Genomic DNA, 10,444 nt, shown 5'->3' on the forward strand with positions numbered 1-10,444 from the left:
ATTCATTCCAGTGGAAGAACTGTGGTTTCTCTAGTTCTCGCCACTCTGGTGGGGGTGAGGAGTTATGTCATTGTGAATTTACTTTGCATTTTCTCGTGACATCTTCAAATGGTTATTGGCCATCTGAATGTCCTCTTCATAAAAATGCCTATTCAGATCTCTTGTCCATTTTCCTATTCAGTTGTCTTTTACATACTGATTTGTAGCCACTCTATGCGTTCTGGACCTGCATCATCTGTTAGCTATATCTGTTGCAACACTTCTCCAGGCTGTGGCTCACCATTTCCCTTTCTTAATGCTGTCTCTTGCTGAACAGAAGTTCTTAATTTAAAGTAGCTCAACTTATATTTTTCTTTGTTATGTTTAGTGCTTTCTATGCCCCACCAAGCCTGCAATATATCTTTTTTCATATTTTTCCCTCTCAAATCTTTATTATTTACTTTCCGTATTTCACTCCCTAGTCCATCAGAATTGATTACTGTGAATGGTCTGCAGTGGAGGCTCAAGATTCATTTTTCCACATGCTTATCCAATCGACTCAGCCTCATTAATTTTGTTTTAATCCTCCTTTGCGGCATGATTATTTATTAGGGTAGGGAGTGCATAAGGCAGGGTAGGTGAATTCCATAGATATATGTATCATTCATTCATTTATTCAGTACTTAAATATTATATCCAACTATCAAGAAGTAAGTGTAGACTTTTCTTCATTCAGGACGTTAAATTTTGGGGCACCTGGGTGGCTCAATCAGTGAAGCAACTGCTTTTGGCTCAGGTCTTGATCTCAGGGTCCTGGGATAGAGCCCCAAGTCAGGCTCCCTGCTTCGTGGGAAGCCTGCTTCTCCCTCTCCCTGCTTGTACTCGCTCCCCCTGCTTGTACTCGCACACACACTCTCTCTCTGTCAAATAAATAAATAAAATCTTTAAAAGAAAAAAGAAGTTAAATTTAGAAACATAATCTTTTGAGTTTTCTTATTTCTCAGAGCATCAGTCTAGGTCTAATCAGAAGAGAGAAATCACACAGTAGTTTGAACAGAGAACATTTAATGTAAAGATTTATTAACTATAATAGGACACTGGAGTAACAAAGGATTTACTAGAAAAAGAATATAAGAGTAATCGGTATAGAGGCGTCCGGGTGGCTTAGTCAGTTAAGTGTCTGCCTTCAACTCAGGTCATGATCTTGGGGTCCTGGGATTGAGCCCCACATCCGGCTCCCTGCTCAGCAGGGAGTCTGCTTGTCCCTCTGGCTCTCCCCCACCCAGCCCCCACTCATGCTCGCTCTCTCTCAAATAAATAAATAAAATCTTAAAAAAAAAAAAAAAGAGTAGTAAGTATAAGAAGCAGCCATCATCCCTCTAGCTGAGATAGTGTCCAAGGAAGAGCACCCCCTCTACTCACCCCTACCACAGACATCCTCTTGGGACTGAGAGCCAGACCTCCTTGAGAAGCCGTGACTCTGACATACTGAATGGCAGAGAAGTCCCCATGGAGCTACAGCAGTGGAACTTGCTGGAAATCCTGTACAGCGGACTGCCAAAATAAATCACCACAAATCTGGGAGCTTAAGACAACAGCGATTCATTCTTTCCCAGTTCTGGAGGCCAGAAGTCAGAAATCAAAGTGTCTGTGGGGCTATTCCTTTTCTGAACACACTGGGGGGAATCTTTCCTTGCCTCTGCTGGCTTCCGGTGGCCACAGGGGTTCCTGTGTCTCCGTTGCTCCACCTCCACCTCCATATGCATGTTGCTGTTTCCTGTTTCGAATCTCTCTCTGCCCTTCTAAGGACACCTGTCATTGGATTTAGGGCCTACCCAGATACCCTAGAATGATTTCATCTTGAGACCCTTACTGTAATTACATCCACAGAGATCCTTGGTCTGCATAGGGCCACACTCACAGGCTTGGAGGAGATATATTTTTGGAAGGCCACAATTCAACCCACTACACTGCTTTCTGGAGGCTGCTGGAAATCAGCTGTCTGGGGCAGGGCAGGGCGGGGGGGCGGGAGAGGAAAGCTGATCATGGGAGGTGTCTCACTGAAGGTACTCTGGTACATAAACCACCCCAGGAGCTAAGTGTTGGAGAAGCCTCCTGAGCTACGGGATCCTGCTGAGCAAGCTCCCTGGAGTCAGAAAGCAAATCCTTCTCTCTTGCAATGTCTCTTTACCAATCTCTACTGTCAATTAACACTGTGTCAGCCTGCAGGGGGGAAATGATTAAAGGGCCCAGATCTATTTTCACAGAGAAGACAAAAACAGAGATTTTGGAGCTTAAAGGCAGTAAATTGATAACCAGAACACTCAGATACAATGAAAGTTCATTTGGAAGTCTACCACATAGGCTGTATAGTTCGGTTACATAATTACTTAAAAAAAAATTTTTTTTTTGTAAGATTTTATTTATTTATTTTTTGACAGAGAGAGAGCCAGCCAGAGAGAGAGGGAACACAAGCAGGGGGAGCGGGAGAGGAAGAAGCAGGCTCCCAGCGGAGCAGGGAGCCCGATGCAGAGCTCGATCCTAGGGACCCGGGATCACACCCTGAGCTGAAGGCAGACGCTTAACGACTGAGTCACACAGGCACCCCTCGAAAAAATTTTTAATTTTTAATTTTAATTCCAGTATAGTTAACATACAAGGTAGTATTAATTTCAGGAGTACGATATAGTGATTCAACACATCCTTTTTTTTTTTTTTTTAAAGATTTTATTTATTTATTTAACACAGAGAGAGACAGCCAGCAAGAGAGGGAACACAAGCAGGGGGAGTGGGAGAGGAGGAAGCAGGCTCCCAGCGGAGGAGCCCGATGTGGGGCTCGATCCCAGAACGCCAGGATCACACCCCGAGCCGAAGGCAGACGCTTAACGACTGAGCCACCCAGGCGCCCCTGACTCAACACTTCCATACAACATCTGGTGCTGATCACAACAAGTGCACTCCTCAATCCCCACCACCTATTTAATCCATCCCCCTGCCCCCCTCCCCTCTGGTAACCATCAGTTTGTTCTCTATAGTTAAGAGTCTGTTTCTTAGTTTGCCTCTCACTTTTCTCCTCTTTGCTTGTTTGTTTTGTTTCTTAAATTTACATAGGAGTGAAATCATACGATATTTGTCTTTGACTGACTTATTTTGCTCAGCGTAATACTCTCTAGCCCCCATCCACATCGTTGCATATGGTAAGATTTCATTCTTTTTTTATGACCTGGTAATATTCCATTGTATCTATATATACCACATCTTCTTTATTCATTCATCAGTTGATGGACACTTGGGCTGTTCCATAATTTGGTTATTGTAAAACATGCTGCAATAAACATTGGGGTACATGTGTACCTCTGAATTAGCATTTTTGTGTTCTTTGCGTACATACCCAGTAGTGTGATTGCTGGGTCATAGGATAGTTTTATTTTTAACTTCTTGAGGAGCCCCATGCTGTTTTCCAGAGTGGCTGCACCAGTTTGCATTCCCCCCAACAGTCCAAGAAGGTTCGACTTTCTCCACATCCTCACCAACACCTATTATTTCTTGTGCTATTGATGAAATATTTTTAAAGCTATAACTTATTTGGACTTTTACCAAAGCAATTTTGGAGGCTATACATGAAGTTGAATAAATATTAGCATTTTTGTTAGAATCATTAATTGCATTTGGTACAAACTTAGGCAGCAGATATAGTTTATGACTCCAAAATATGGAGTCATATTGAGTGAATTCTCATCTTAATCCCTCGAGCTTCATATCTATACATTGCTGTTGCTGGCAATTTGAGAAAATTGAAGTGTGTTGTGTGCCTTTGGAAGCTGTGTACAGTCTTTGCTATGTTCACTAGATGACATAAGTCTGTTAAATATCATGTTAGATATGTTTCTAAATATAGCAGCACTATTTACCTTTTAAACAATTTGAGTATGGTTGACACAAACTGTTACACTAGTTTCAAGTAAGCAACATCGTGATTCAAGAACTCTGTAAGTTACGCTATGTTCACCATGAGTGTAGGGATGTAGTGTATCCACATACAATGCTATTATAATACCATTCACTATATTCCCTATGCTGTGCCTTTTATTCCCCTGACTTACACATTCCATAACTGAAAGCCTGTATCTCCCATTCCCCTCCACCTGTTTTGCCCATCCCCTGACCCTGCTCCCCTCTAGCAACCATCAGTTTGTTCTCTGTATATATAGGTCTGATCCTGCTGTCTGTTTGTTCTTTTGTTTTGTTTTTTAGATTACACATATAAGTGAAATCAAATGGTATTTGTCTTTCTCTGTCTGACTTATTGCAGTTAGCATAAACTGCATAAACTTCTAGGTCCACCCATGTTGTCACCACAAATGACAAGATCTCATCCTTTTTTATGGCTTAGTAATATTTCATTATATATATATGTATATATATACATATATATAGTAAGATATATATATAATAGAAATATAATATATATATTTCTATATATATTTCTATTATGTAATAGAAATATATTCTCACATTTTCTTTATCCATTCATCTATAAATGGCACTTGGGCTGCTTCCATAACTTGGCTATTATAAGTAAAGCTGCAATAAATATAGAGGTACAAGTATTTTCTCTACAAAACAAGACAAGAAATGACAAGTGTTGGTGATGATGTGGAGAAAAAGGAATTCTTATGTTGGTGAGTATGTAAATAAATCAGTACAGTGGAATCAGTACACTGTGGAAAACAGTAAGGAAGTTTCTCAAAAAGTTAAAAATAGAAATACCATATGATCCAATAATTCCACTACTGGGTATTTACCCAAAGAAAATGAAAGCACCATTTACTTTTATTTATTTAAATTTTTAAATGTTTATTGAGATTAGCATGCATACAATAAAGTACAAAAATCTTAAATGTATAGCTCAATAAATTTTATACACACATACACAAATATATGCATATTATATGCAACCCAGATTAAGATATAGAATATTTCCAGAATCCCAGAAGGTTCTCTCATGCTCCTTCATAGTCAACACCTCCATCCCACCCTGGCTGCTCCATAGGTAAGCACTATTCTGCTGCTTCTTCTTGAACTTTATATGATCTTCATTTAAGTGTCTGCTGCCTATGTTTGAATTTCATATAAATGGAATCATATAGTATCTCCTTTTTTAGAACCAGCACCATTTGAAGACACCTTCATTTCTTAATTGTACCAGTGTCAGCCTCTGTGGAATACACACACACACACACACACACACACACACACACACACAACTGTATATGCATGAGCCTGTTTTGGGACTTTCTTTTAGATCTACTGGTCAGCTTGTCAACCCTTGCATTAAGATCATACTATCTTTATAATAGATCCTGATATCTGGAGGGATGAAGTCCTCCAGATCCATTCTTCTTCTCATCTACTCTTGGAACCTAGAGTTTGTTTCTGGATTCTATTCTGTTTCATTCTATTTGTCTATCTTTGCACTATTTTAAGTATTGTAATTTTAGAATATGCATTAACATCTGGCAGAGCAAAACCTCCAGTTTCCTCTTCCTCAAGATTATTTTGGCTAGTTTTGGCCCCTTGCATGTTTATATAAATGTTAGATTCAACTTATCAATTTCCACTGCTAAAGTATCCAGGCTAGGGACACCTGGGTGACTCAGCTGGTTAAGCGTCTGCCTTCTGCTCGGGTTGTGATCCCAGGGTCCTGGGATTGAGCCCCATGTTGGGCTCCCCACTCAGGGGGAAGCCTACTTCTCACTCTGCCTCTGCTCTCTCCCTCTGCTCTCTCAAATAAATAAATAAATAAATAATCTTAAAAAAATAAAAATAAAGTGTCTGGTCTAGTCCCAAATGGAGTTGTTCCTGCTAAGCCCCACTGAATTCACCTAACTTTCTACCCTTGGCTCTCCCAGAAAAGGAAGGCCTAGGTCAAGCAGTCAGTACTTGCCCACTCAGCACATCTTGTCTGACCCAGATCTAAGACTTCCCTTGGCTCCATACAGGGAAAATAACCCCACTTCAACCAATCAGCAAATGCCCAATATAACTTCCCTTTGCACCAGATTAAAAAAAAATTGAGTGAAAAAAGGGCTTTTGCTCACTTTCGTCTATACAGATCTCTCACTTTGTACAGCTCTTCAGGGCACCTTTCTACGTGCCAGAGTGGATGCTACTCAGGTCATGAATTGCTGAATAAAAGCCTAGTCGATCTGTAAATCATCTGTGGAAAGTTTTCTTTTAACACCACCAGATAAGATCTGGCAGGATTTTGATTGCGATTTCATCGATTCCATACTCATTTGGGGATTATAGCACTAAAGTTTCCAAGCCATGAGCATTACATATCCTTCCATTTATGTGGTTCTTCTTTCATTTCTCTTGGTAATAGTTTGCGGTTTTCAGACTAGAGGTTTTGGTAATCTTCTGTTAAATATTTTCCCCAAATAATTTATATTATAATTTTTTTATTTTCTATTTGTTTGTTGTTAGATAAAATTACAATTGATTTTTGTAAATATTAACTTTGTATTCAATGACATTGCTAAATTCACTTATCAATCTAATAGTTTGTTTCTAGATTACTTAGGGCTTTCTGTTTGTATAATATATTGGCTGTAATAATATCAACTTTGTTTCATCTTTTGCCTTCATTATACCATTTCTTAATTTTTATCAGCTGTTGCTATGGCTTTATAATGTTGAACATAAGTGATAATGGTGGGCATCATTGTCCTGTGTCCAATCTCAGGGGAGTACAGCCACTCAAATCTGTTCAGCAATATATGGCAAAGCTGAACACACACATATACTATGATCCAGCACCCCACTCCTAGACATGAGCCCGAGAGAAATGAGTGTGTATATGCACTGAAAGACAAGTGCGAGAATATTCAGAACAGCACTCTTCATGGGGCGCCTGGGTGGCACAGTTAGTTTGGCATCCGCCTCTTGGTTTCAGTTCAGGCCATGATCTCGGGGTCCTGAGATTAAGCCTCATGTCTGGCTCCATGCTCAGCGTGGAGTCTGCTTGAGAGTCTCTCTCCCTCTTCCTCTGCCTCTCCTGCTTGTGCTCTCTCTCTCTCTTAAATAAATAAATCTTAAAAAAACAAAACAAAACAAAAGCACACACACACAAACGGTGCTCTTTATGAGAACCCCAAATTGAAAATAACCAAATTTAGAATAAATAAATAAATTGTGGAAACATCAAACAATTGAATACTCTTTAGCAATGAGAATAACTGAACTATTTCTACCTGCAATAATATGGATGAATCTTACAAACATGTTGAGCCAAAGAAATTAGACACAAAAAAAGTATTCTCTGTATAATTAAATAAAGTACAAAAAGAGCAAAACTAATCAGTGGTATTAAAGGGCAGGGTGCTGGTTACCCAGGGTTAATGTGGTATCTAGGATGGAGCAGACGGGGTTTTTCTGGAGATCAGCTGGAGTTCCTGTTCCTAACCTGAGTATTGGTATACAGCTATGTTCACTTTGTATAAACTCACTGAGTTACGCATTTATGATTCGTGTATATTTCTGTATGTATATTTTGTTAACAGATGAAATTCAACTGAGTAAATCTGAAGATCTAATTGGCTATATTCAGCAACTCATAAATCAGGCAGCATTCCATCTGGCCAGGAGAAAGGCTCGTATAGAATGGAAGACTTACAGGCAGAAGGGAGCAGGGCAAGGAAGTTATTCTAACAGAGTGGATTGTTTCAGACAAGGTTACCTTCCTACCAGGGAGAGTAGGGGTCTACCAGGTGGGTTATTGTACTAGTGCTGACCAGGTGATTCTAGATTGATTGGTTAGAGATTACATTCCTGGGAGAGGTTGAAATTGCAAGTAGTTTGGGTATGAGGTCTTGGTTTGCTGCTGTAAGGCCTAGCACATGTGACTCCATTTTAGACCTTTTTAAAACAAAACAAAACAAAGACCCCAAATCAATAAAAATTGTATTTCAAAAATATGTATGTACTTAATTGAAGTTCCATTCTTACTGGAAACTATGCAACATGACAAATGTCTGCCCAGCTCTGTAAATGTACATCTTCTGTACAGACAGTAGGCTTTTGAGTTATATTTTGATATGTTTGTCCTTTTGAAGTTCTAGCTAAGGGGCCTAAGGTTTGCACTGAAAGGGGTATAAATTTCTGGTATTAATTTGGGGAAGAGGAACTTCTTAGGAAACTGAAATTCAGAAGGTAGGCCTTATTCCAGTGAAAGAAGGGAATCTAAATTCTTGCTATGCATCATTTTCTTTTGGTCTAGATTAGTTGTTCCCAATCTCTGGCAGCAGAAGCTGAAGGGGCCAAGACATTACTATGGATTCAAATATACAATCATATCAAGCATTACCTGTAAAATGAATAAATATCTCATATACACACATAAATGTATTTAAAATATGCATGGATGATTTTTCAAATTAATATTTATTTTAAAAAGAATTTCTAAATTAACAGAGTTGTTCAATGTGTATTTTCTTAAATATATAAAAATATGTACATAAAAGTATAGCTACTATCAAGGGGACTTCAATAATTTAGAGGCAAAAGAGGAATCTGATACTTAAAAATCTTGAAAACTTCTGAACTCAACTTCAGATTGGGCAAAGGTCTAGGTGTGCAGCCCTTGGAATTGTCAAGGTAGGACCTCGTTGGGTTGGGCATAATATGCCAGAGAGAGCCATATTGTATATATAGAATATCCAGAAGCAAGTTACTGTCTTCTAAAGCAATAATTTTCAAGCTTTCAAGCTTCGACAAGTGTAAGAATCTCCTGGAGAGCTTGTTAAATAGTTTCCTGGACTCCATCACCAGATATTTTGATTCAGTAGACTGGTCTGGCGACTGAAATTTGCATTTCTAACCGGCTCACAGTCGAGGTAAATAATGCTGAGGAGAATCACTGCCTTAGAAACTTAGCTGCACTCAGCAAACTAAGGCAGACTGTTAGAGGGGCAACCACTACTCCCCCAACCAGGGGGGTTGACAAGTGAGTTCCAAAGGGATGGTAAATATCTGGTGACAGAATTGTTGCTTTTAGATCAAGATGCTCTTCCTTTTAGGGAAATACCCCAACTAATGCCAACCTTGGAGAAAATCAGTTGACTGAAATGGACAAATGAGTGGCCTTTCCTTATAGAACAGTATATGTTTTCAGGTTGGAAAGCAATCTGATGAGCTGATGGATGCTGAAAATGTTCAGAACAAGTCTCCCCAAAGTCCACTTTTGCATGTGGACTGTTTTTAGCTGATGGCACTCAAGACACAGCAGACTCAAGAAAACCTTTTACCTCTCCCTTGAACTCCCTAAAATAATTTAGATAGGGGGCCTGGTCCAGAAAGGAAACTATTCCCAGGAGATAATTTTTTTAATTGTATGGCAGGACAAACGTATAACTACCAAACATCTGCTCTTTTTATTGTCTATGGATCACTTCCTCCCCCTCTGAAGCCCAGACTCTTATCCCATTCCTTAGCAAGCCTCAATTGCCAGGCTTGTCCTTGAATCTCATATTCTTATGGGGCTTCCATATGTATGTAATCAAATTTGTTTTTCTCCTGTCAATCTGTTTTATGTTAATTCGATTATTAGACCAGCCAAAGAACCTATAAGGGTATAATAAATTTTTTTCCTCCCCAACAGTGGGCATAATTGTCAGGATACTTTGCTGGCTGGACACTGCTCGCCCCTGCAGAGAGATCCTGGGGCCTCTGACAAGTGCCAGAGAAGGTAAAAATTCTTACCTCGCTAGTCTCCTGAATCTTTACCTATAGAGTCAGGCGGAAATTAGAGTGGTGAAAGTCCTTTTTATTTTTCTAAATTTAGATAGAGAAAATATTTGTGGAACTTTTTCCTTGGGTATGGCGACCCTGCTAAATATTTGTTATGAGCACTCCTGGTTTTATTGATTCTTTTCCTTTCAGAGATGGTTGTTGTTTTCTTTTGTCTCTGTCCATTGTGTTGTTTGTCTTAGGGAGGAAAAACCATAAGGCAGAATGCTGGCATAGGTCCTATAAACCTGCTGTTCAAGCCAGCCTCACAGACTGGTGAGTTCATGGTTCCCACTAGACTGATATTTGTCTAGACAAACTTTACTGTGGGTCCCCTATGTAAAAAACAGATGGGGCTTTTCTATTTTGTCTTGTCCGATGTTCTAAGAGGTTGGCTGTTTGACTCTGGTCTCTGTCAGCTGGAAGGTGCGCTTACCAGGATGCATAATAGTGGCCAGTTGAATAGTCTGGGTTTCCCAGACATGAAGTCACAAGCAGTGCTCTCTTTGTTCGACGGTGCCAGCTCTCAGGGGAAATGGCTATAAGGGGTCCCAGTATAGAAGGGGCCTTTGTTGTCTCAACCTTCATTGTCTCATTAGTGCCATTTCAAAAGCACCTGCCTTCTGTCACAAATTAGCAGGTGTGACTGGAGGTGTCTTGTGTTATTGTGGGAAAC

This window comes from Ursus arctos, unplaced genomic scaffold (assembly GCF_023065955.2).
Source record: "Ursus arctos isolate Adak ecotype North America unplaced genomic scaffold, UrsArc2.0 scaffold_34, whole genome shotgun sequence".
Lineage (NCBI taxonomy): Eukaryota > Metazoa > Chordata > Mammalia > Carnivora > Ursidae > Ursus > Ursus arctos.